The sequence below is a fragment of the Colobus angolensis genome, unplaced genomic scaffold, assembly GCF_000951035.1.
Source record: "Colobus angolensis palliatus isolate OR3802 unplaced genomic scaffold, Cang.pa_1.0 Scaffold61, whole genome shotgun sequence".
NCBI lineage: Eukaryota > Metazoa > Chordata > Mammalia > Primates > Cercopithecidae > Colobus > Colobus angolensis.
In genome coordinates, this window is record NW_012119710.1 from 183,225 (window position 1) to 210,806 (window position 27,582).

Genomic DNA, 27,582 nt, shown 5'->3' on the forward strand with positions numbered 1-27,582 from the left:
AGAATACTGTGTCTTTAACTGGACTTCAAAGGATGGAAAGCACAAATGGCAAATATAGAAAGTGAAGAAGAATTCCTCGGTGGGGGAGATGACTTGAGCAAAGGCAAGAAATGAACACAAGATCACTGTGTTTAAAGGGGACAAGTAAAAGACCTCATATTGATTTTTTTCATCCTAGGAAAATAGAGAAACTGTATATAAGATTTAATGTGTAGCATGATACCCTAAATTTATAATTATTCTTTCAGGAACACTGGGAAGATAATGAGTTTAACCAACTCCCTGATGTATTAGTCCATTCTCACACGGCTTTAAAGAACTGCCTGAGACTGGGTAATTTATGAAGAAAAGAGGTTTAATTGACTCATAGTTCCACAGGCTGTACAGGAACCCTGGCTAGGAGGCCTCAGGAAACTTACAATCATGGCAGAAGGTGAAGGGGAAGCAGGCACTTCTTACCACGGCAGATCAGGAGAGAGAGAGAACGAAGGGGGAAGTGTCACACACTTTCAAACAACCAGATCTCCTGAGAACTCACTGACTATCATAAGAACAGTGAGGGGAAGTCTACCCTCATTATTCAATCACCTCCCATCAGGTCCCTCCCCCAGCATGTGGAGATTACAATTTGAGATGAGATTTGGGTGAGGACATAAAGCCCAACATATCACCTGAGGATATTGATTTGAAGTCACTAGCAAGGAAAACCAAGTCATCTCCTTCTCCCAGCCTCTCTAACCACCTCAGAGCCTCAAGGTGCATATTTGAGGATCCAACTAAAGATTAAGAGCTTTAGAATCAGATGAGTTGGGTTCAAAACCCATCTCTGCAATTTATTAGTTATTTGACGTTGAGCAAGCTATTTCATATCTCCGATGCTGTTTTCTCATCTGTAAGATGGAGTTTAGAATCTAGAGATTCTCATGGCATTGCTTCACAATTTAAATGAGATCAGGTATATTTGTGCTTAGCAGAGTGCATGGCAGAAAGTAAATTCCCAATATGGGCAGCACTATCAGTAATAGTATTAATGTCAAAATCGAGTGAAAATGAAGGTGCATCCTGTTCCTAGATGTAGCAAAGATTCAGGCCATTTGGCTGGGTCCTCTAAGCTATTTGTCTTTGCCCTAGAGGTGGGAAGAAGAGCCACTGAGGCCAATAGAAACCATCTATTGCTTTCCCTTTTCAAGGCAGCCAGAATAATTTTTCAACCACTGAAATTATAAAGAAGATGCTCAATCTACTGATAATTTGATTTTAATTAGAACCTCCATCCACAATGCTGGAATTGCAGGGGAAAAAAAGAAGCAGAAATGAAACAGCAATTAACCTTTGGTTCTGAGCTTATTTGTTCCTAACCAACATGGGTCAGTTGCCACAGAGATTATACCTGCGTTATCTGCAGATGTGACCAAAGCTGCCTGGAGCCTCTGAACTGACCTGCTCTCAGTGTGGCTTTGGGATAATTAAAGATCTACTAAAAAAAGAATTGAAAGTTAATCTGAAACTCTAGTCCAAAGCAGACTTGAATGGAAGTAGAAGAAAAGGCGAGGAAGACAAGGAGGATGTGGAGTCAGGAAAAAAAAAAAAAAAGTTAAAAACACAAATTACTTTCCCTACTTTGAAAAAAAATTGATCTCTTTTATTCACAACTTTCCAGAGTCTGACTGTCTGTGGCTTTAGGAGAGACTTATAGAATGAGGAGGAAATGAGGGGGCATAAAGAATTTGTCACTTCTATTAGAAAGGGATCTCTTAGCTTTGGATGGTGGCCAGCCCACCTTAGCCAGGGAGGCTAAACTAGGAATGGGGTTAGCAATTGTGAGCTTGAAATTCTAGTCTCTAGAAAAGTGGGTGGGCATGAAGCAATGGAGAAAAGTCACTGGTGGCATGAGGATGTCTTGGGCCAGGTCACACCAGCAATAGCAGGACATCTAGTGTGAAAGAACCAGCAAGCTGCTCAGTCACTGGAATCTTCCCTCCCTGCAGGAAATCCATTCCCCATTTGCCCAGTGGATCCCTTTGCAGCCAGATAGAGCTTGGTCTACATCTGTCTCCATTCCCCAGGTATATTCTGGCCCCTTTCTTTCTTTTTGACCCAACACTTACAAAATCAAGGTCAGATGGATAATTAAGTTATATCTCCTTCCAAATCTAAGGGCTGTTAATTACCCAGGACAGTGCTAATCACTATTAGGGAACAAAATAGCATCTGACTTAAGTAGATTCTAATTAAAACTTTAGTATTATCTCCTAAAGCAGTGACTTTGAAAGATTTTTTCTTTCATACAAGATCCTTCTAGGAAGCACTGTCCCGGGGATCCTTCATAAAAGCCCCCTCCTCAGTGAAGCCTTCCCTGTTCACCCTGTCTATGGTAGCCCCCATCATTCTTGACCACATCATCCTGTCATGAATAATGTTTTCATAGAACTTATAACTTACTGGAATAATCATGTCCATTTTGCTAATGTTTTCTGTAAGCTTCATAAGAGCAGGAGAGCTTGTTACCTTGTTTATAATTGTATATTCAGTGCCTAGAACAGTGCCTCGACAATCAAATACTCAACAGGCATTTGTTGACTAAATAAATGACTGTTCCCCCAGGCCTGTCCAGTTTATGTGCGACTTACAACCAACTATCATTCCACCCTATCTTTCTCACTACAGAAAGTATTTCAGAATGTGTAAGAATGACAGAATTATTGAACTATTCCTTCTTTCAACAAATATTTATCAAGTGTTTACTACATGCCATATACTATGTATATTAATCCATTCTCATGCTGCTAATAAAGACATACCCAAGACTGGGTAATTTATAATTTATAAAGGAAGAGGTTTAATTGACTCATGGTTCCACAGGGCTGGAGAGGCCTCAGGAAACTTACAGTCATAGCAGAAGGGGAAACAAACACATCCTTCTTGACATGGTAGCAGCAAGGACAAGTGCAGAGTGAAGGGGGAGAAAACCCCTTCTAAAACCGTCAGATCTCCTGAGAACTTACTCGCTCTCATGAGAATAGCATGGAGGTAACCGCCCCCATGATTCAATTACCTCCCACCAGGAGATTATGAGAACTACAAGATGATATATGGGTGGGGACACAGGAAAACCATATCACTATGCTAGGTGCTGGCAATTAAAAAGACAAGGCCCCTGTCTTATGGAGGTTCCATCATGAAAGTGGAAAAATAGCTGCTGTACATTGATATACAAATAAAAAGTAAGATTTAATCATTAATGGTGGTGTTCATTGCAATGGAGGGAATCAATGGGGTGATGTGACAGGAAGTAGTGGGGTTGGCAGGGCAAGTGTGTCAGGGGAAGTCACTTCAGTTCAGGGTCAGGGAAGGGCTCTCCCATGAGGTAACATTTGAGAGCCTGTCTTGCAACAAGAAAGGAATTCTACACAGAGGGAACAGAAGATGCAAACTCTATGAGGTTGGAAAGAGCTCAGCACTTTCAAGAACTCAAGTGTAGTGGTCCAGCGGGAGAGAAAGAGGTGTCAATGAAGAGGTACATTTATTTGATGCAGGGCCTTAAGGATGGGGAAGGAGTTTGTATTTTATGTTGAGCACAATGAGAAGGTACCACCATATTTAAGCATGAGCATGGCATGGTCTGATTTACATGTTAAGAAAATTACTCTGGCTGCTGGGTGGAGAATGAAAGGAGTTAAGAATAGATGTGAAAGGGCAGCAAGTGGCAACTGCAGTTATCCAAGCAGAGATGATGGCTGCTGCCTTGCCCTTGGCTGGTTGCAAAAGCAAAGAGGAAAAACAGAGATAACCTCATCTTACTCTAATATATATTTTTATTAAATGTTTTAATAAATTATTTACACAAATTCGTGTACTTCATTATAATAACAAAGCATTATTATATTGATTAGAACATACAAGCATGTTGTGACCTAACGGCTGGGAATTGTTCTTCTGGAGAAATTAACACTGGTTAGGCAGCTGAGAAGAGGCGTAGGAAGCCCAAAGCTTATATACATATACTGAGGTCCTGTAAGTATGACTGCTCTACCACTCCCTTCTGGCCTGTGATTGAATTTATCACCTCTCATCACCACACATCAACCTTAGGCCTGACCTCAGCAATGTCACTTTGACCATGTCCCTTCAGGGCATAGTCTATGGCTGCTGGGTTAGTTAGTAACCTGACCCTGCCATCTGCACTCCAGAGTGATCAATATTACCATACAGAGCTCGTTGCAGGACACTCGCTGGTTACCCACTGGCTGAGATCCCAGTCGCACGGATAAACAGAGGTGGGGATGTACGAAAATTTACCTCAAAGCCATCTGCCTCCTAGGATTGTCCGATCCAGCGATTCTCAATCTAGTTGGATAGCTGGAATCACCAGTAGCGTTTTTTAAGTTGCAAATAAGAATCTCTGGGTATAGAGTTCAGAGATGATTGTGCTTTTAAATCTCCCCAAGTGATGCTAATGGGCAGCTAAGTTTGAGAACCACATTTTCTAACCCAACTGTCTTATCTATCACAGTCTACTTTAAGACCCTATGGGACTTCCTCTTTCTCAATCCTCGCCCCTATGTTAGGCTTTGACAAAGAAATACATTCCAGCAGATTATAACAGCTACCATTTAGTTGGTTCTCACCAGCTTCCAGGCAAGATGATCAGTACCTTGCCAATGCTATCTCATTTCATCCTCATAACCACCTTCTGAAGCAGCAGCATCAAGAAGGCTGAGAAAATGCTGGCTCAGAGAAGTTATGCGAGATGCCCAAAGTCACATAGCTAATCAGACCAGTCAGACTTCATACCAAGGTCTTATGATTCTTCATCACTAATCAACTGTAACACTGTCTCTTAGAGAAATCAAAGTTTCAATCCCTGTCTTGCACCCTACTGGCTGTGTAATTTTGGTGAATTATTTAACCTATCCAAATCCCAAGTCCCTCCTGTAAACAGCTTGTTGTCCACTCCAGCCCTTTTCTCCCCCATATTTTTTCATTAAGTCTCATTAGTTCTCAAAAGCATTGTATCTCCATGCTACCTGCTTTGTTCTCTGTGTGCCACATGCATCTCACCACGGATTCCTTCAAATCTTGGCCAAGGACCCTCCAGCACCTAGCACAGAGCTTGACCCAAAATAAGAAGTCAGTGTCCATTGAACTGAACAGGATGGCCTCCCACTGGGACGACATAATTTGGGAATTTGGGTTGTGCTCAGGCATTCAGCAAAACCCTCCCCAAGAGCCACATTGGCCCTTACAGAGCTCTCCTATTAGGTGACCAGGGATACTCAATGGAAAACTGCAAAGGGCAGTCTGTGTGATCCCAGGCACTCATTTAGGAGAATTAATTATACTTGCATAACTTTGCATATATTCAAGGCAAAAATTTATGATATATTTATTCAAGGCAAAAAAGATGCAGATGTGAAATACCAAAGATAAAAGCATTTTCTCATAACATATAGTGCAAGTGTTAGAGAACAATGCAATTCTACAACTCTCCTTTCTATCACAGGCGAAGTTGGGTCTTCCAAATTATCAAAAGGTGACCCTTATCAGCATAAAAAGGAGAGTAAACTTAGGTCAGAATTGAAGATCAAAAATCAAGAAACAATCAGCCTTCCTTGTTGCCACTTCTACCCTTAGATTAGAACCAGAAGGCTACAGAAGAGAAGGATAAGGGACTAACTTTTGTTCTCTAAATCACTTGCAAAGGACCAAGAGCATTTGTGCAGTTGAGGACCTCTGCATTAGAGAAAAATCAATCACCCCTTCAGTCCCAGAATAGATTTTTCTTTAAAAGATCTTTGTGAGGTGGCAAGTGCTTAATATAAGATGATGATGATGATGATGATTCTTTCATAGTACCAGTTCTTGCCTTCATTCATTTATTCATTCAGAAAAACACTTACTGAGCATCCACTGAGTAATCTTACCCTCTTCATTGTGCTGCTGGGCTTGAATGGAGAACCCGATGAGACTCCTGTCGATAGAGAATTTCAAAAAGAGACAAAAAAAAAAAACTTTACGTGAACTTGAGCAGCTTCATTGTTTGAGCTCAGTTCTTTATCTGAAAAATGGAGAATAAAATACCAATTTTCCATGGTTAGTATAATAGAATATAATAGCCTCAGTGTGATATCTGTTACATAGTAGGGACTCAATAAAAAACAGTCATTATCACAATTATTCTTGCTATAAGGGAATTTAATGAAGGTACTATGAAATCACAAAGGAGAGAACAGTTACCGCTGTGGAACTATTCAATGAGGGAATAAAGGCATCATGTCACCAAGCCAATACAATACTTCAGAGATTTACAGAATCACTGCTTATATACCACTTAGCAACTTCTGAATGCCTATTAACTTGTCATTTGAAGACCTCAACTCAGGGGTCTGTGTCTCTTTCTGTCCACAGTGACATCTGATGTTTAGGTCTTCACTTTCTTTGACAGACCTAGAATCTGCTAAGGAGAAAAATAGAGGGAAATTGAGAGTACATAACCATTAAAATTAATTGCTCACAAACATTAGAAATCAGACACCCATTGCAGTCATAAAATATGGATAAGGATTTGCTGAAAGTCATTTATATTAAATTACTTTTATAATAATATTTAACTTTTAAGTTTTAAATATTTAGTGCTTCTCTTCTTGTTGTTTGCAAGGAAACTTGCAGCTGTTTCACAGCTGAAGAACTCCATATCCATTATAGTTTGAGGCCCACAGGACTGGACATCAAACTAGCAGCTCTGAGAGTTGAGACCAGCATGTGTGTCAGTGACTTGATATTAGCCAACTCTTATTCATTCAACAAAAATTAACTGAAACTTTTGGCATTCCAGATTCCGGGATATAAAGATATATAAAGCATGATCCAAGAACCCAAGAAACTACCAAGAAAAGACAGAAAGGAAAAAAATCAGTTGTTACAAAATGTTGCCTACATTTCCCCCACATTCATTTCCAAATTACTTAATAGCTTTAGAAATGCATCTTGCTCTTTCCCACCTCTGCCTGTGCTAGTCCCCCTGCCTTAAATGGAAACCCTCTGCCTTGCCATCTCCCAGTTCTCCTTATGGATTTAGCTTTAATTGTAACCAGGGTCATCACTTCCAAGAGGCTTTTCCAGGAACTACTTGCAGTGTAATTTAGACATCAAACATTTAATCCACTCTGTGCATACTTAATCCACCCTTTAGACACTAACTCTTAATTCACTCTGTGCATACTTCAGTCATAATACCCATCACACTTCCCTGCACTTGTTGATTGACTTCTCAGTCTCCTCTGCCAGCCTGTGAGATACTTGTGTCTACCGCATGATTATATTCCTATGTCTTTTGCAGTACCTGACACAGCATAGATGTTCAATTAACTTTTGGAAGTCAACAAAGTAATTGCATAATTAATTAATTTGATATTCTAAGTGTTAAAGTAGATGGGTTTACTTAGTATAATGCAACTGTATGGAGGGATACAACCAACTTCTTGTGGGGAATGAGGAAGAGGGATGCTGTCAGGAAATACTTAGAAATGACCATAACATTTGAGCAAATTTCTGGAAAAACTGTGATGTGGTTTGGTTCTGTGTCCCCACCCAAATCTCACCTTGAATTGTAGTAATCCCTATGTGTCAAGGGTGGGACCAGGTGGAAATAGTTGGATCATGGGGGTGATTTCCCCCATGCTGTTCTCATGATAATGAATGAGTCTTGTGAGATCTGACTGTTTCAGAATCTGGCATTTCCCCTGCTGGCACTCATTCTCTCTCCTGCCGCCCTGTGAAGAGGTGCCTTTCACCAAGATTGTAAGTTACCTGAGGCCTTCCCAGCCAGGCGGAACTGTGAGTCAATTAAACCTCTTTTCTTTATAAATTGCCCATTCTTGGGTATTTCTTCATAGTGGCATGAGAATGGACTAATACAAACCAGATATCTTATAATTATGTACATTAAAAACTGAAATTACTGAATTATCATTGTGCCCTCAAAAACATGCTTCAGATATTTTCACATCTGATTAGCATTGTATGGCCTCTGGTCCTCTCCTATTGCATCATCCATCACACCGCCATCATCACATCCACTGAAAACGTCGTGCACACCACAGAACAAGCAGGAACAAAGGAAAGAAGAGGTCTTTCTTCCTTCTTCTCCTACCAAGTTTAGATGGTATAAAGTGCCCAACCTTTAGCTCTTCTGCTAATGTATTCAAAAAGAATTCCAGTCAGATGCCAGGCTAAAACCTAAGTTACCTACCAGCAAAGTCTTCATCACACCCAATCCTATTATTGCAACCCATATATTCATTAACACCATCACCTTCCGGGTAAACCTGTCAATCTACCAGAGTAACGACAGGAGTCACAGAGAACCAACTGTTTCCTGACTTCATTTCAATACCTCAGAAAGTTTTTGAAAAGACAGAGTCAGACAAAGTCCTGGGATCCTCTAGACCTAAACTAAATTGTGATTATGACCTAGTATAACCTCGGTTCCAGCCACTGCCAAAGGTGATGATTCCCTAAACAGGAATAGAAATCTCACTGTTATTATCGCTGGGAAAGTCTTCTTATGTGAGAAAACATAGGCTGATCTCTGAACAGGAACTTCAGGTGCTTGTTCTGTAACTTGGAATACATTAAGCTTTGCAGTGCCCTGGAACCTCCATTAAACACACCCAAGGGAGGACATCCACCCCTTGCAGGCCTAAGGAAATGATTTGCTTCCAACTGCAAATCCCTTCGACCTACTTCCAACCTGTAGTTGGAACATCCCTGCTAGATCCTTTTGAATTGTTAAGATAAGAGTTAGCATTTGGTATTATTTGGGTAACCTAATACCATAAAAGAAAAAAAAAACAGATCCAAAAATATATGGTGGCTAAACAAAATAGAAATTTACATGTTGTTTACAAACCAGTAAAGGCAGATGAAAGAATTGTGGGGTGGGGGCAAGGAGTTGTTTTCCTGTTCCACACAGCACTGACAAAGAATCTTCCATCTTTGACATGTGGTTTCTATACCGCAGGGAAACTGTCTCGTCACAACCAGCTACAAGGAGAGAAGCACCTGGAGTGATGTGTATCACTTCTATTTATCTTGCATTCTACAGAACTCAGTCACATGGCCACATCAAACTTCAAGAAAGGCTGGAAAATGTAATCTAGCAGTGTGCCCGAGAAGAAGAAAGGAGCAAGGATTTTGGTAAGCAGCAACTATTGATGGAAAATAATTTGCATTTTTTAAGAGCATTCATGCAACAGTCACCCTATAATAGGCAGTAACAAACCTAAGGAAGCAAGTGCAAGAGCATAGGTAGACCTATCTTTAATCCTCTCTGAGTCTCAGATTTCTCCTCAATGAAACAGAGAGAAAAATCGATGTAGGAATAAATGAGCCAATGGGGTCAAACACCTATCACAATGCCTGGTGCACAGGTGCTCAACAAATGTGGTGGTGCTGGTGGTAATTTGCAATTATTCACTATTCCGGGGTAAGATATTGTTTTCATTTTCCATATGTAAAACAAGTAAGTGCCAAGTTCCAATCTTTGCTGGAGCAATTAGCCACCAATTCAGTTCACACTCTCCTTCCCACACCTCTACTTTTGCCCCTAGAGTTACCACTCTGCCTGCATGGGAAGTCTTAACCCTTGATGAGGGACCAATGTCCACTCCATACCCCAAGAACATTCCAGGTCAGTCTTTAACTGCAGCCGTGATAAATCACTAGGATTGGTCTGCCTGTCACAGCACATAAAATACAAACCATCAAATGCTGATGAAATTGTATCCACCACTGAGTGCACAAAAGTGTGTGGCTGGAAGGATGTCTGATTGCCCAGCAAGTTCATTTGTTCCTTGCTTTAAAGTGATCAATCATTTACTCAAATTTCAGTGAAATGGCCTGAAATGTGGAAGATAAAACAGCCCAGAGCTCCGGCACAGTAGACTGGAAACAAGTCTCAGCAGTGGTCATGAGCAGGCAGCCACATCAGAAACAGCAAAGCCCCAGGGGCCCTGGGCTTCTCAGCTGGGAGCAGAAGGGGCTCTTCATGTGATTGAGTCTCAGTAGGAACCTGCTGCTTTAGCTCGAACTAAGCTGCAGCTTCCATCACTTGCTGTGGCACTTAGAGCACTTACAAGGTACTCCCTGGAGTCCCACTCTCAACTTCTGGAGCACCTGCTCCTCCGGTTCATTTCCGGTAGCCCTCCTACAGCAACTGCCAATAAATATGAGGGGACTTCAAAAAGTTCATAGAATAATGGAATTAAAAGATGCAAATAAAAAAATATAAACTTTGTTTCCCAACATAAGCTCCATCAAAGTCAAGACACTTTAGTAAGCCATGATACCAGCCATTGAGTTCATCCCTAAAGAAGCAAGGGTCCTAGGAATTTAATCATGTCACTGCAGTTCCGTTTACATTAAAAACTGAAGAAAAATGGTGCTCTTTACAGCTATTTTTTAAGATTAGGACACAAAAATAAATCAGAAGGAGCCAAATCACGACTGTCAGGTGGATGCCTAATGAAATTCTTCTTATTGAAACTCTTAAAAAATGGTCCTTGTTTAATGAGAGGAATGAGCAGGAGCATTGTCATGGTGGAGAAGGACTGTCTGGTAAAATTTTCTTGGACATTTTTATGCTAAAGATTTGCCTTTCTCAAAACACTCTCATAATAAGCAGATGTTATCATTTTGGCACTCCTGAGAGTTAACAAGCTAAATGCCTTGAGTATCCCAAAAATCTGTTGCAATGACCTTTCATCTTGATTGGTTCACTTTTGCTGTGACTGGACCACTTCCACCTCTTGGTAGCCATTGCTTTGATTGTGCCTTGTCTGTGGAATCACACTAGTAAAGTCATGTTTCATCTCCTGTTCCAATTCTTTGAAGAAATGCTTCAGTATACTCAGAATTTACATTGAAAGCTCTGCTTTTCTCTGCAGCTACTCTGGGCGCAATGATTTTGGCATTCATCGAGTGCAAAGTTTGTTAAGCTTTAGTTTTTCAGGCAGAGTTGAGTAAGTAGAACCAATTGAGATATCTGTGATGTTGGCTAGTGTTTCTGTTATTAATCATTGGTCCTCTCATTTAGGGCATAAGCCAGATTAATTTTTTCCTCACAAGTTGATCTGCGGCTGCGGGTTTCATTGTCAACATCATCTTGCCCCTTCTCAAAATGAGTTATCTGCTTGAAAACTGTTGATTTATTTGGGGCATTGCCCCCCTAAACTTTTTGTAAAGCATCAATTATTTCACCATGTTTCCACCCAAGCTCCGCCATAAATTTGATGTTTGTGCTTGATTCAATTTTATCAGAATTCATGGTTTTCTGATAGGGGCTCTTTTCAAAGTGATATCTTAGCACTTTTGGTGCCTCAAACTAGGTCCTGTCTACACATGTTATAACAAGTTAGTATGAGTTTATTTTGGTGCAAAAAAACTGAAATCCAAGAATAGTTATTTTATAATATGCATGTTATAAGAAATTGTTGAAGTCTCCTTGTATTAATTAAAAGTCTCCTTGTAAAAATTAAAAGATTTTTAACCATTCAGATCCTTTCACACAGAAATTTCATCTTCAGTAGTCACTCCTAAAAAAAATTATCCTGGATGGTAAAAAACATACGAAAAAAAGCTCAACATCACTGATCATCAGAGAAATGCAAATCAAAACCACAGTGAGATATCATCTCACGCCAGTCAGAATGGTGATTTCTAAAAAGTCAAGAAACAACAGAGGCTGGTGTGGTTGCAGAGAAATAGGAATGCTTTTACACTGTTGGTGTGAAAGTAAATTACTTCAGCCATTGTGGAAGACAGTGTGGTGATTCCTCAAAGATCTAGAACCAGAAATACCATTTGGCCCAGCAATCCCATTACTGGGTATATACCCAAAGGAATATAAACCATTCTATTACAAAGATACATGCCCATGGATGTTCATTGCAGCACTGTTCACAATAGCAAAGACATAGAATCAACCCAGATGCCCATCAGTGATAGACTGGATAAAGAAAATGTGGTACATATATACCATGGAATACTATGAACCCATAAAAAGGAATGAGATCATGTCCTTTGCAGGGACATGATGGAGCTGGAAGCCATTATCCTCAACAAACTAATGCAGGAACAGAAAATCAAACACCACATGTTCTCACTTGTAAGTGGGAGCTGAACAATGGGCACACATAGACACAGGGAGGGGAACAACACACACTCGGGCCTGTCAGGGGGTGGAGTGGTAGGAGGGAGAGCATTAGCAATAATAGCTAATACATGCTGGGCTTAATACCTAGGTGATGGGTTGATAGGTGCAGCAAACCATCATGGCACACGTTTACCTATGTAACAAACTTGCACATCCTGCACATGTACCCTGGAACTTAAAATAAAAACTAAAATTAATTTTTAAAAATTATCCTGTCTGGGCATGGTGGCTCATGCCTGTAATCCCAGCACTCTGGGAGGCTGAGGCAGGAGGATTGCTTGAGGTCAGGAGTTTGAGACCAGCCTAGGCAACATAGCAAGACCCTGTCTCTACAAAAACTAAAAAGTAGCCAGGCACTATTCACAATAGCAAAGACTTGGAACCAACCCAAATGTCCATCAGTGACAGCCTGGATTAAGAAAATGTGGCACATATACATCACGGAATACTATGCAGCCATAAAAAAGGATGAGTTCATATCCTTCGTAGGGACACAGATGCAGCTGGAAACCATCATTCTCAGCAAACTATCGCAAGAACAGAAAACCAAACACTGCATGTTCTTACTCATAGGTGGGAATTGAACAATGAGATCACTTGGACACAGGAAGGGGAACATCACACACCGGGGCCTGTTGTGGAGTGGTGGGAGTGGGGAGGGATAGCATTAGGAGATATACCTAAAGTAAATGACGAGTTAATGGGTGCAGCACACCAACATGGCACATGCATACATACGTAACAAACCTGCACGTTGTGCACATGTACCCTAGAACTTAAAGTATAATAAAAAAGAAAAAAAAAGTCGCCAGGCATATTGGCACATGCCTGTAGTCCCAACTACTCTGGAGACTGAGGTGGGAGAATCCCTTGAGCCCAGAAGTTCAAGGTTGCAATGAGCTATGATCACACCACTGCTGTACTCCAGCCTGAATGACAGAACGAGACCCTGTCTCAGAAATGAATAAGATAAAATAATCCTTAGTATGGAAATAGCCTTATGCACAAAGGTGCTCACCAGCAATGCTATAATAACAAAACAGTAAAAGCAACTCATACAATTGGAATTCCATTGCAGTCCAATAGTAAGAAAATTGCTTCAGTTAGAGTATGAAACATCAACACATTGAAATACATGTTTACCATGAATTTGTGATACATGGAAATGTGTTTACTGTTATGTTAAGTGAGAAGAGGAAGAAACAACAGCACTATGAGTACAGCTCAGCTTTTAAAGAAGGAACAAAACTATGGTTATATAAGATATTATCACTGGGGGAAGTTAGATGAAAGGTACACAAAACTCTGTATTATTTTCATAATTTCTTGTAGACCTTAAACTATTTCCAAATAAAAAGTTATTTTTACAAACCAGAAACAGTTGTGCATTGGGAGGCAATACAGTATAGTAGCTAAGAATATATGATGAAACAAAGTAAGTGCAGGTGGTCAATTATGGAAGAGATTTTAAACCATCCATTCTTTTTGTTTAATGTCAGCTCATAATAAAACTCCCATAAGAATCCTTTCTAACAATCTCCTCTCCGTGCAGTTGACCATTTTATTACTAGAGTCTTCTTAGCAGAATAGACCAGAAACCCCGGGTGATACAGAAAGTTGTTTCCTTGTAACTATAATTATCAGAACAATAATGGCATTTATTAAGCATTTACCACTGCGTGCCAGGCACAAGGGTAGGTGTTTTATAAATATTAATCCTCACCACAACTTCTAAAGGCAAGTACCATTAAATCCATTCTAAAGATGAAAAAATGAAATTAATAGAAGTCCAGTGACTTGTCTAATAGTCATAACTGGTGAGCAATTTAGGTGGAGTTTAAACTAGAGCTATGCAAGGTCTAATTCCAGACTTTTTCCAGAACAAATTCTTTATCAATTATTTACTTCTTTAAAAATTTATTTATCTGATTGTTATGGTCTGAATGTGTCCTCCAAAATTCATGTGTTAAAAACTTAGTCCCTAGCGCAAGCGTGTTTGGAGATAGGGCTTGGGAGGTATTCAGGTCATGAGGGCTTTGTCCTCATAAATGAATCGATACCACTATAAAAAGTGTTTTCAGGTGTAGGTTTGCTTTCTCTTGCCCTTCTGCCTTCCTCCGTGTGAGGACATAGCAAGAAAACCCTCACCAGATGCCAATGCCTTGATCTTGGAATTCTCAGCCTCCACAACTGTGAGGAAATAAATTTCTGCTCTTTGTGAATTATCTAGTCTGAGGTATTCTGTTCTAAGAGCACAAAACAGACTAAGACACTAATGTAACAGCAAATGTCCTTCTGGGGCTTTAGTTGCTCAACTGTGAAATTGAGCTGCTGGACTGAGTTTCCCCAACTCTAAGACACTAGGATTCCCCAGGAGCTCTAGCTCTCCTTTGAGACATTTCCCCCACCAGGCAATGGGCTCCTAGCTCAGAGATGCTCAACCACTCAGGGGACGCTTCATCCCAAGACTAGGAGCTCACACCTGGACATTTGGATTTACTTTGTCTGGGATGGGCTTAGCCATAGGTACTGTGGCAAGGGTTGAGAACCACTGTCCTAACTTGACAACCTTTCTCTTCTTCCCGTCTCCACCCGTCCTACAGCTCCTCCATGATACTCCATGACACTCCCAACCTGCCCTTCCAAATTATGCTTATCAATGGAACGTGAATGATCTTTATATGATCATTCTGATATGACTGTGTGACTCTCCTGTATGCACAACTTTAGTAGTTCCCCAGGGTATACCCACTGGGATTCTTAAGATGGCACACAGGCCCTTACCTGGCCTGACCCCAGGGCTCTGCATCCCCAGCACCTTCTGTAGCCATTTCAGACAGCACCCCACACAGATTACCCAACATGCCCCAACCACACCGAGCACTGTCGTACAACTAAGCCCAAATTCACCCTGCGTTTACCTGGAAGGCTCTCCCGTCCTGTTATCTACTTTGTGCATTCACCCAGCTTTTCAAATCCATTGCCCCTCCTCCCCTGCTCCCACCTTCACACCTCACTGCATCTTCCTAGAACTCTGCTGTAGTTCCCTCAGGCAGAGCTAAGAATTCTGTCGTCCATGTTCCTATATGTCTATCACGCAGCTTAATATGTCTATTAAGTCCTCACCACACTGAATCATTGCAACCACACATGGTGCTCACCTCTCCTCTGAGACTCTGAGCTCCTTGAGAGCCGTGCAGTGTTCACTCCAGCATCCCGAGAGTGTCTATAAAATACCCTTCAATATGTGTCAAATAACTGAATGAATGAATAAAGAGACATAATAACAAGCATATACCGTGCTCATGGGTCACTGAGAAAGGTTCGAATAATTTTCAAACTGCTTCTTCCTCAGACCAACAATGTCTCCTGATTGACAGGCACTACCATGGAAATCAAATAGGGCAGAGTGGCAGGGAGAAGTGGCAGAAAAGTAGACAAAACCAGGACCTCTCCTCACAGTTTAAACCAGACTTAAGCTGGCAGCCCACACACCAAGCAAGTACACAGAGGTTTCCTTTGGCCCAGAAAGTGCTTTAAAATTCCGCGTCTACACTTTCACTTGCTGTGTCAGAGGCTCAGGCAACACTCAACCTGCATTCCCACCAGGCTTCAATGACTGCAGTGGGGTAGCTGCTCTCGCATTTCGAGAAAGCACCTGTGTTCTCCACTGTGCCACAGTCCCCGGAAGTCTCTGTTGTTTTCCCCCAGCTCATCTCTCCCAGTATGTTTGCTGTCTGGCCCCTGTAGGCATTTGAGTTTGCAACCCTGGGTTTAAACAGATTGCTTGGCTTAAGGAGTTAAAACACCTGTGTGTGCTCATTCTTTGCACCAAAGAATAACAGGAAGGATCTCTGCAGCTCCATTTCTCTCTAAACTAGAAAGTTTAATAAAACCTAGCTGATGCTGCCTGGCTTTAGGGCTGAGAATGCCAGGGGCCACGACTGGGAAAGGAGAACAAAGTCAGGGAAGGAGGAGGCAAGGCGTAGCACAAAGAGGCTATCTGGAAGTGTGACCCTCTGCTCTGCCAGGCTGAGATAAGCTCCTCCGCAGGACTGCTAAGGGAAGGTGAGGACGGAGCCGGACACTCAGCAAGGGGAAGCGTTCAGGAAGGAATTCCCCAGTGAGTCTGCTAGACAAGCCACTGTCTCATGAAGCTTTAGCTCCACTCACTGGCTGGCTATAAATTAAGCTTCAGGAAGCCAGCACAGCTCAGCAAAGCTTCCAGGCAGCCCCAAGGCACTGCTTAGAAGAGGAACTTTTCCTCAAACTCCACCTCTTACAGGGTTTCCGTAGGCTGGCCATTTATGGGTTGTATGACCCTGGACCTCAGTGTACTCCCATAGAAAACAAGGAATATGAACTAGATTTATCTCTAGTGTACTTTCTAGGTGTTTCTTTCTTTGTTTTTAAACAAGGTCTGACTCTGTCACCCAGGCTAGAGTGCAGCGGCATGATCACAGCTCACTGCAGCCTCAACCTCCTGGGTTCAAGTGATCCTCCTGCCTCATCCCCCCAAGTAGCTGGGACCACAGGCATGCACCACCACTCCAGGCTAATTTTTTTTATTCTTTGTAAAGATGGGGTTGCAATGTTTCCCAGGCTACTCTCGAACTCCTAGGCTCCTAAGAATTTTAACATTTGAGTTTTCTTCCAACAAAGAGGTGATTCCCACATAGAGGAAAATATAACTTTATATAAACATATATAAACCCTGCTTTCCACTTTAATTAAGCCATAAATTCCTGCGGCAGCTAGAGATGTGAAGAGGCAAGTGAGAAGAGGAAATGTGCATAAGACTCTCAGCAGCTTGGAAATAAACAGGGATGACTGAAGTGACCCTGCAGCTCCAAAGGTGGCTGTTCATTCGCCGCCTCCTGTCCTCAGACTTAGCTGGAGCATTGCATCCACTGGCTCCCAGGTTGCAGGGGATGTCAGCAGCTCCAGCTTGCCTGATTGAAGGAGGCCATGTGGCTTTCCCTGGACTCCTTGCTTAGACCGTGATTCCCTGTAGGGCCTGGATCCATTGACCTCTTCTTCTCCCACCCTACCCAGCACTCTTCTTCATGAGTTTATTTTCTCCTATCTTTTTTTCCCTCCACTTTTCATTAAAATTTTTTTGATTAAGTACCTCCTATGGGCCGGATATTTTTCTAGAGTCTGGGAACACCTCAATGAGCAGACAGGTTCTTAGTTCTCATAGATCTTTCATTCTAGACAGAAAGCTGATAGATAAAAAAAAATAATACAGCAGGCGGTGAGGGGTACTATAAAGAAGGATGAGCAGGGTAAGTGGTTGGGAAAATGTGCAACTTTGTCCTCTAGAAGCCAGCGAAAGCTTCTCTGTTAAGGTGACATTTGACAGAGATTTGAAGACATTGAAGGAGTGAGCCATTTGGATCTCTAGGGAAAGAGCATTCTTCCCCAGGCAGAGAAGAGCAAGTGCAAAGGCCATGATGAAGTGAGCTTGGCCAGAGTGAGGGACACCAAGGGCGGCCTACAGTGCATGCAAGTCTTAAGAGATGAGGTTCCCGGTGTCCTTTGACTGCTCCAGAGATCCTGTGCTCACAACACAAAGCCCCAATCATCCTAAAATATATCTATGCTATAGAAATTCATCCCAAAATTTCCTTTCATCATGATTTACCTTCTGGTATCCCACCCATGAAAGTAGAAATTTCCTGCTTTCTCCTAATAATTACTAATCTGTCTTCTCCCCTAAAATGCAAGGCCAAGGAGAACAGGGACTTGGCCTATTCATTCACTGCTCTCTGTTCAGCTCCCATTTCAGTACTGAAAACCAAGTAGGCCCTCAATAAGTGTTTATTTTGAATTTATTTATTTATTTATTTTTATTATTATTTTTATCTTTTTGAGATGGAATCTCTCTTTGCTGCCCAGGCTGGAGTGCAGTGGTGCGATCTCGGCTCACTGCAACCTCCACCTCCCGGGTTCAAGCATTTCCGGCTAATTTTTGTATTTTTAGTAGAGACAGGGTTTCACCATGTTGGCCAGGCTGGTCCCAAGCTCCTGACCCCAAATGATCCGTCCACCTTTGCCTCCCAAAGTGCTGGGATTACAGAAATGAGCCACCACCCCTGGCCAATCCTCAACAATATTTATTTTCTAGATGAAAGGGGGAACCTAGCTATGTTACATGGTGATGAGGCAGCTGACTTTCTTAGAAGCAGAAGACCTAATTCTAGATTTGGTGACACAAAAGCAATAAAGGAAGGACCTCTGTAAATCACTCATGTCTCTGAGCCTCAGCTCTCAAAGTGTTGGATTAGAACTAGGGTTGGCAAAATCCTGCTACAGGCACAACTGCTCACCCTCTTCCATGCCCACTAGAGTCTCTAATGAACTGTAGCTGTCTCTCTCTAGAAAAAACTTCGGAATTCTTCCCACCCAATGCTCTTAGCAGCCACAACCAAAGGGTCAGAGGTGACGCTTACAATGAACCCAATTTGCCATCCCTCAGTTAGATGTTTAAGATTCCCTTCCACTTGCCGGGCATGGTGACTCACACCTGTAATCCCAGCACTTTGGGAGGCCAAGGCGGGCAAATCACAAGGTCAGGAGATGGAGACCATCCTAGCCAACACGGTAAAATCCCATCTCTACTAAAAGTACAAAAAATTAGCCGGGCGTGGTGGTGGGTGCCTGTAGTCCCAGCTACTCGAGAGGCTGAGCCAGGAGAATGGCATGAACCCGGGAGGCGGAGCTTGCAGCGAGCGGAGATTGAGCCACTCCACTCCAACCTGGGCGACAGAGCGAGACTCCGTCTCAAAAAAAAAAAAAAAAAACTGATTCCTTTCCTCTTTAATATCCTATGATTCAAACCTAAGCAAGCTTGTTTGGCCACATGGAGGTACATGCTCCTGCAAAATCAATCCCAAGAAATCCTACTGCTCATAGGCAAGCAGGTAACCCCTGCTTCCATAGCAGAGACAGTCACTAATAACACTTGCTTCAATTGGAACCAATATTTTTCCCCCAGAAGCTAATTCAAGGCTACCTTTTTCAGGCTCTTTAGAAGGCTGCTAGAGTTGGTCCCTTGAGTAAGCTGAGTGTTGTGGTGCCCCTCAGTTCCCATGCCATAGAAGCTTGAACTTCGTTCATTAATACACTAGCCCTAAGGTTTAAAACCAGTCTGGCCTGGCTTGGAGCCTTTAAATCACTGTGTATCTTCTGGCCAATAAGAATGAGTTTCTAGGCCAGGCATGGCGGCTCATGCCTGTAATCCCAGCACTTTGGGAGGCTGAGGCTGGCGAATCACTTAAGGTCAGGAGTTGAGGTCAGGACCAGCTGAGCCAAGCCCATATCTACAAAAAATACAAAAATTAGCCACACATGGTAGTGCACGCCTGTAATCCCAGCTACTGAGGGAGCCTGAGACCCAGGAATCGCTTGAACCCAGGAGGCAGAGGTCGCAGTGAGTGGAGATTGCACCACTGCACTCCAGCCTGGGCGACAGAGTGAGACTCCGTTTCGAATTAAAAAAAAAAAAAAAAAGAAGAAGAGTGAGTTTCTGAGGTCCCTGATATGGTTATGGTCTTCTGACTCTTGAGCCCTTCAGCCTCATCCCTCCCAGGCATTCATTCCTGACCTGTCCCTCATGCCTTTCTGTGTCTCCTGTCTAAGCTTTCTTGCTCCCCATGCCTGATGGGATTTGAATGCTCCTTTTCTTAGAGTGTGCACTCACCCCTCAGAACATGTTCTCTTTCAGCCACTCCAGGTACAAATCCAGTAAAATCCACCCTGAAGTCAGGAACACTCCCCACCAGCAGACCCATGAGATGGGCATTTCTGCTGGGGAAGAAAAATACACAAATATCCAAATATAGAAGAGGACCACGAAAGATGCCCAAACCCCTATGGAGAAATATGGCATTGTCTCAACTTCCTTCCAAAACCACGAAAACGAGTTGTTTAAATGACATAATCCCATACGGACAAAGAAAATTGGAGAAGTATGAGCAGAGGAAAAAAGCCGACAGCATTTTAGAAGCTGAAAGTGGATAAGCAGTGACTGTGCTAGTTAGCCAGAGAATATGAGCTAAAAGAGAACTTTATTATATGGACCCTATAATAGAAGACTTACAAACACCATGGAGAATGTCTCCAAATGTGTGTTCTTAAAAGTTGCAGAAACCTTGTTCAGGTACTTGTCATCAAAATAACTTCCCTTTCAACCCAAACATCTTGATGTCACCATCACTGACTACAATCTCCTTCTGACTCCCTATCTCACAATGATGGTGCCCTGGGGTAACTGGAGTGCTTTAAACCCCTTTAAACTCTAGTGGCCCACTACCTAATAAATAAATACACCAAATAAATACACAATGGAGCTGAAAATGGTGTGCTGGGTATGCAAGCACTGCTCAAGATAACTCTCCAGTCCTCCAACCCTCTACTCCAATCACCATCCTAAGCCCCTCACTCTCCCATACAAATTCTGAAGTGACCACTGGGGTCTCAGCCACTGGTTCTTCTTAATATTCCTCCTCAAGTTAGCATCACGGCCCCCTTTAAAAGTCATCCCCATGCCTACTCTGAACAATCATTTCATCTGGGCCAGGGGTCTGGCTTTCAATAGAAGTGGAGGGTATACCAGTAATATTTATTTTTATGGAGGCTTTTCTGGAGTTATATCTAAGATAGTGCGGTCAGAGACATGCCTGCAAGGATTTGCTTTAGTAGAGACAGAGTTTAGGAAAGCTAGAGGCCTGGAAAGTTAATACATCCATTAGACAGTCTTTCTGCTGAGTTCTTGGCTGCTAGTTAGAGAGTCCGAAACGGCCCCTGAGGGCACTGCTGAGTATATAGGAAGCCGTGCACATTTTGCTCCAGATATCTAGAATTCAGAACTTATATTTGTATGGGGTAAGGTCTTGACTCCAACTTGTCCTGAATTGCCCTGAGTTTATGTTGCATGATGTAATAAAAAGACCCAGAGCTTTGAATTTGTGGATATGGGTTTGAAGCCCAAATCTACCAGTTTACCTGCGTGATCTTGCTTAATCATGCTGGACCTTGATTTCCTCAGCTGCAAAATAGAGGCAATAATAATACCAACCTTGCATGGTTGTATCTAGGATTTTAAATAATATAAGTAAATTTTTTCAGTGCAGTGCTAATTACACAGGAACTCCTGAGGAAGTGATGGATATTCTTTTTCTTCTCACTTAGGCAAAGGCCCATTTCACTTCCATGTGGAAGTGAGTATTCCACAAGAATACTCAAGATAGGGTAAGAATTTTCCTTTAAAAATACCTTAAAATCATCTGACATGTTTGAATAAGTTTTTTATTTAATTGAAGCCTCACAGTTCTGGGTTCTACAATGAAGAAAAGGAAAAAACAAAAAAACTGATTTAAGAGCAGGAGTTACCAATCAACCACCTTCTCAAAAAAGAGTCTCCAATTCCTAAAGAGATGAGTTCTTCATGGGGCCAACCAGGATTGTGCTCCAACTGAAGGGATCAACCTGTGATTCTCAGCTTCATAGAAAAGTCCCAAACAATTAATTCAGAATTGCTTGAAATGGGGAATATTTTTAAGAGCTCTCCAGTGTACAGCCAGAATGAAATGCCACCCTCTTTTTAAAAAATGACCTATTGGATGGAGTATAAGGATTTTACTCATTTAAATATTTGAAATCTCTTCCAAACACAATCACCTAAGTCTCAGCATAGTTGCTGCTAAATCACTTTCTGAGAAGTGGACCACAGTCCAATGCAAGAGCCTGTAGGCCAAAGTCATGAAGTTCTGACAGGAAGTCATCTGCCTAAGCAGATGAGTAACCTGAGGCACCTGAGTGTGTTGAGGCCAAAAGGAGGTAACATCAAGCCCAAAAGAAGAGGCAGGTCTGCAGTTGAAGAAGCAGGTAATCTGAAGTTTCAAAAAGGAGATAAGGCAGAAGCAGAGAGAAAATTTGGAAGTAGGGCAGAGGCCAGTTTGACCACAGGACATGAAGATGCATAATGAGGTAGCCACAGAGTGACTCTTGTGGGCAGCACACACACCACATTACATGAGGGCCAGGCGCGGGGGCTCATACCTGTAATCCCAGCACTTTAGGAGGCCAAGGCAAGTGGATCACTTGCACCAGGAGTTCGAGACCAGCCTAGGCTGGTGAGACCCCATATCTACAAAAAAATACAAAACATTAGCCAGGCATGGTGGCACGGGCCTCTAGTCTCAACTAATCAGGAGGCTGAGGTGAGAGGATTGCTTGTGCTGGGGCGCTCAAGGCTGCAATGAACTGTGATCATGCCACCGTACTTCAGCCTGGGTGACAGAGTAAAGCTGGAGTGCAGTCTCAAAAAAAAAAAAAAAAAAAAAAACCTGCAGCCTGCACCACTCCTACTAGTAGGCTTGCTCTGAGAGCAGCACTTCAAGCAGGTGATAACACTATGAAGTTTATTTTTAATTGCTAGGTGTGGCGGTTGTCCTTCAGAGTAGAAATGCACTTTCTTACTCACTTTGAAGTGAGATGTGGACCTGTGATTTGATCTGGCCAAGAAAATGTAACCACAAATGACCTGGACATTTCCAATGGGAGCTTTATTTAAAAGCCAGTGCACAACTTATCACTGATCCTTTTCCTGCTTCAGTCATCATGGAAGCCCAGGTCAGGATGGAACTCCCACCAGCCTGGATTGCTGATTAAGGATGCTCCATGTTAGAGCAAAAAAAAAAGTTGTTGTGTTAAACCACAGAAATTTGGAGGTGGTTTCTTATTGCAACACAACTAGTCTCCATTGACTGATACTCCATGGCTTGAGATTACTAATGGGATTTTTCTAGCTCAGAGTTTCTCAGTTTTGGTAGGATTGATGTTTGGGGTTAATGCTTTCTTGTGGGGACTGTCCTGTGCATTGCAGGATGTTGAGTGGCCTCCCTAGCCTCTACCCACTAGACACCAGCAGCACCCCACCCCAAGCTGTGACCATCAAAAATCCCTCGACAGTATGATTCCACTTATGTGAAGTACCTAGAGTCGTCAAAATCATGGAGACACAAAGTGAAATGATGGTTGTCAGGGGCTAGGAGAAGAGGGAAATGGGGAGTTAGTGTTTCATGGGTACAGAGTTTCAGTTTTGCAAAATGAAAAGAGTTCTACGGATGGATAGTAGTGATGGTTGCACACCAGTATGAATGTGCTTAGTGCCACTGAACTATACACATGATATGGTTCAGATGGCTAGTTTTATGTTAGGTGCTTTGCCACAATTTTTGAAAATGGAAAAAAAAAAATGTCTCCAGACATTGCCAATGTACCCTGGAAAGCAAAATCACCCCTGGTTGAGAACTAGTGTTCTAGCTGTAGCACAACACATTGAATTGTATAATATGTGTAAAAACATGGGCCTAGGGCTCAGCCCTGCTTTTTGCTATTAAGGATTGGAATCTCATCTCTCCTAAAATATTTTTTATCTACTCAGATTTTAGGCCAGGATCAATAGGACAATTGAGCAGTTTGATCTAGAAAAAGCCCCTGTCTATGAACCCAAAACTGGTGTGATATAAATACACCCTGTGAAAACTCTCACACTGTTTTAAGCTTACCATCTGATAAACAGAGTACAGTAGAGATTCCATGTGGGATAATTTTTCCTGAAACCTACTTGTTTTTCATGCTGGTTCTATGGTTAAGGGGCCTGGTCTTAAAATGTGTTGAAGCAAAAGAGTGGGAAGAGCTGAGGGAGACATCAGAGAGTTTCCAGATGACAGAATTACAAATCTGCTGGGCAGTCCTCTGCTGAGGAAGAGGTAGCTTACACTTTGAATGCATCTTGAGGTGTATTCTCCATACCTGAGGAATAAATTAAGGCTAACACGGGGGCCTAAATGGTGACTGGCTCCGCTCTTGATGAATTGAATTCCACGCTGGGATCGAGGTAGCAGAGGGCTTCTTACATCCACCTCCACCACCACCACCACCCCCCCCGCCTAAGTCACCTCGGAGAATCCTCTTTCTATCTCAGTATTGGGCCTACATTCTAATGCTTCAGCCCTTTTCCATAATGACCCCTCCAGATTGCCACACTCTAGAACCGCTAGATAGAGGGCAGCATTATTGCTGTGTGGACTCTTCATCTCAAAGTGAGGGGCCGGCTCACATGATTGCAGGGTTCCTCTCTCTGGCCTTCTAAAACATTCTCCAGGTTGAGGCTGAAACTGCTCCACCAAAGCCCCATAACAGGAATGAACAGATTATCCTTCTCTTCTTGGTTCCCATGGCTAGAATCCTTAACTAATCCTCTCCCCACAAAGTAGGGCTGATTTCAGAAGCTGTTATTTCAGCTGCTCGCTCCACCATCTGCTCTTGATTTGCTTGGTGAACACCTCCAGGGTGCTCAGAACTTCGCCCCACTCAGCTTCTGGCCCCCCACCGTCAAACACATCTGCATCTGCACACCCCTCCCACGCCCCAGTTCTGCCCACAATTGATCCATCCATCTGCGCTCCAGGCCCCAGCCCCTTGGGAGCTTGTGCTATCGATTACTTGCACTTAGTTCAGAATCTTGAGCCTCTCCATGTCCATGGCTCTTTCATTTATTCAATGTAGTAACATGTTTAAACCTCTCCAGTCCTAGAAAAAAAAAAAAAAGTTCTACATTTAACCCTATCTCCCTCTCTAGCTTAAAGTAATCCGTAATCTTGCTTACCATTTATTTACTCCATGTCCCAGGTTGAACAGTATTCACCCACCCCCAAAAATTCATGTTCTTCCTAGGAATCTTAGAATGTGACTTTATTTGGAAATAGGGTTGTTGCAGATGTAATTAGTTAGGAGTGAACCTTTCATCTACTATGACTGGTGTCCTTAGAAGAAGAGAACAGGGAATGCAGATGCACACACAGAGAGGAGGCCATGGGATGATGGGGGCAGAAACTGGGCTGATGTATGTACAAGCCAAGGAATGTCAGGGCTTGCAGGAAACCCCAGAAGCGAATGGAAAGGTGGGTAACAGATTCTTCCTAACATCTTCAGAAAGAGCATGGTGCTGCCAACCCCTTGTTTTGAACTTCTAGCTTCCAAAACTGTAAGAGAATAAATTTATGTTTTTGTTTATTTTTTTGAGACGGAGTTTCACTCTGTCACCCAGGCTGGAGTGCAGTGGCACAGTCTTGGCTCACTGCAAGCTCCACCTCCCGGGTTCATGCCATTCTCCTGCCTCAGCCTCCCGAGTAGCTGGGACTCCACGCCCGGCTAATTTTTTATATTTTTTTAGTAGAGATGGGGTTTTACCGTGTTAGCCAGGATGGTCTCGATCTCCTGACCTCGTGATCTGCCTGCCTCTCCTCCCACTCCCATGCTAATGATTCCCCAAGCCCTCTGGCCCAAGCGTCTCTCCTGAGATCTACTTTTGAGTTCCCCACTGCCTCCTGGACATTTCCACCTAGAACTTGTACAAGCACCTCAAAAACTACATGGCTAAAATGGAAGTCATGGTCTAGAAACCTCCTTCCCAAACAAACCTGCTTTTCCTCCTGTAACTGGCATGCCTTTGAGAGGCTTCATGTTCGCACAGGGGCATAAGCCAGACACCTGTCATCTTCTTGAGCTTCTCCTCTGCACCCTTCACCATAGTCACTGAGGCCAAAGGTCTCTGCCCATAAGAGTTCAGGGAATGCATCCTCTGCATCCCTGCTGCAGCTGCTTTAGCTCAACCTCTTACTACCTCTTGTGACTAATGGAGACATCCACTACATCTGACTTTGATGCTGCTCTGGGAGCACTTTCTTACACCACCTTGTTTTAAGTCACTCCCCTGCTTCAAATGCTTCAGGGGTTCCTGGTCGCCTGCAGGATTATGTCCTTAGCATTCCTCCACTTGGAATAACAAGGCCTTATAGCATCTGGCTCTCAGGAGTTTAGAGTGAAGGGACTCTGCATTCAGCTCCAGAACCTACCACATACTCGCTGTGTGGCCCTGGGCAATGTACTTACTCTCTCTGGGCCTCAGATTCCTCACTGAAAATGGGGATAATAGTAGTGCCTACCTCATAGGGCTGTTGTAATGATTAAATAAGCAAGTATGTTCAGAGTACCTGGAACTGTGTCCAACATGTGGTAAGTGGGCACTAAATATTAACTGCTGTTGCTATAAGTATTACCTTTCTCCACTCATTTCCATACTGCTTCCCATGTATGTTGTTTTCCAGCCAATCAGAACACTCTTCCATCTTGGAATTAAAAAAAAAAAAAAAAGTCCTATCTGTGTTCTCCTGGCTCTTCGCCTCGACACACGCTGTCTGGAATACCTTTCCCACCACCTCTCATCCCACGGCCCCTATGAACATACTTCGACTCATCTTCTCCACCCTAAGTTCCCTCCCCTGCCGTCAGACATACTCTTCACTGAGCCTTCGTAAGGCTCTTGTGCTCACCTCTATTGGAGTACAGATCACACTGCGTTATAAAGGACCGTCTCCTGTATCTCTGTCCATCTTTCGGAGTTTGCCTTATTGATCTTTGTGATGTAAGCATGTGGCACTCAGCTGGACAAAGAAAGCAGGCTCAATAAAGGCTTTAGAACTAAGTAAAGAGTTGTATAAAGGCATAAAATAGAGATGCGATACAAATATGTCCTAGGCTGCCTGGGATAGTCCTGGTGTAGGCCATGGTCCTGACATAATTACTAACAACACCCTCTTTCACTGTCAAAAGTATCTCCTTTGGACAATACATTATAAGGTCACTCTAGGTATTAGAGCTGTGATTCTCACCCTATCAGGCCCAATTTTCTCTTTGTTTAACAGCTATTTTAGAATATCCTATGCACTACCTTTAAATGGAATTGATAAGCAGTAGAAACTGCCAATAACAGAATTTCCAAAAAATCAATGTAATGCCCTAAATAGAATGCTAAATGGAAAATGAAGGAGATTTTTTTAAAGTAGCTTAAACTAAAATTATATGTGCAGTAGTTTGACATATAAATGTATAGGTGAGTGACTTACACTTCTGGCCAAGATGGAGTAACAGAGACCAAAATTACCTTCTGACCTAAAACAACAAAAATACTGGACAAAATATACGAAACTATGGCCCTCAAGCAACAAAGGGCATCAGTCGCTGGAATCAAGCAACAAAGGGCAGTGATCCTCAAGAGATGAGAAACAAAGGAAGCTAGCCCCACAGTTGACCTCCTCATTACCTTATAAAAGTTTCCAGGCCATAGCACAGGAAGGAAGAATGCAGATGGAGCTCAGAGATCTTCCTGAGTTGAGAAGACAGAACTGTAAGTCTGGGAAGGCCAACGTGGCTAGAATTCATAGGGCAGAATATTGAGGAGGAGAAGGCTGTACAGAGACAGAGCTCTGGAAATCTGAAGAGAATACTTATCCTCC

The 27,582-nt window shown here is 42.6% G+C and overlaps 1 long non-coding RNA gene across 1 annotated transcript; it reads right to left on the bottom strand.

Moving 5' to 3' along the window:
• Positions 1–24,775: 24,775 nt before the first annotated feature.
• Positions 24,776–26,825, bottom strand: LOC105527072. The gene is made up of 3 exons (XR_001004191.1): positions 26,620–26,825; positions 26,347–26,415; positions 24,776–25,269 (listed from the first exon to the last, which is right to left on the bottom strand). It is a non-coding gene; the product is annotated as an uncharacterized LOC105527072 (long non-coding RNA).
• Positions 26,826–27,582: the final 757 nt, after the last annotated feature.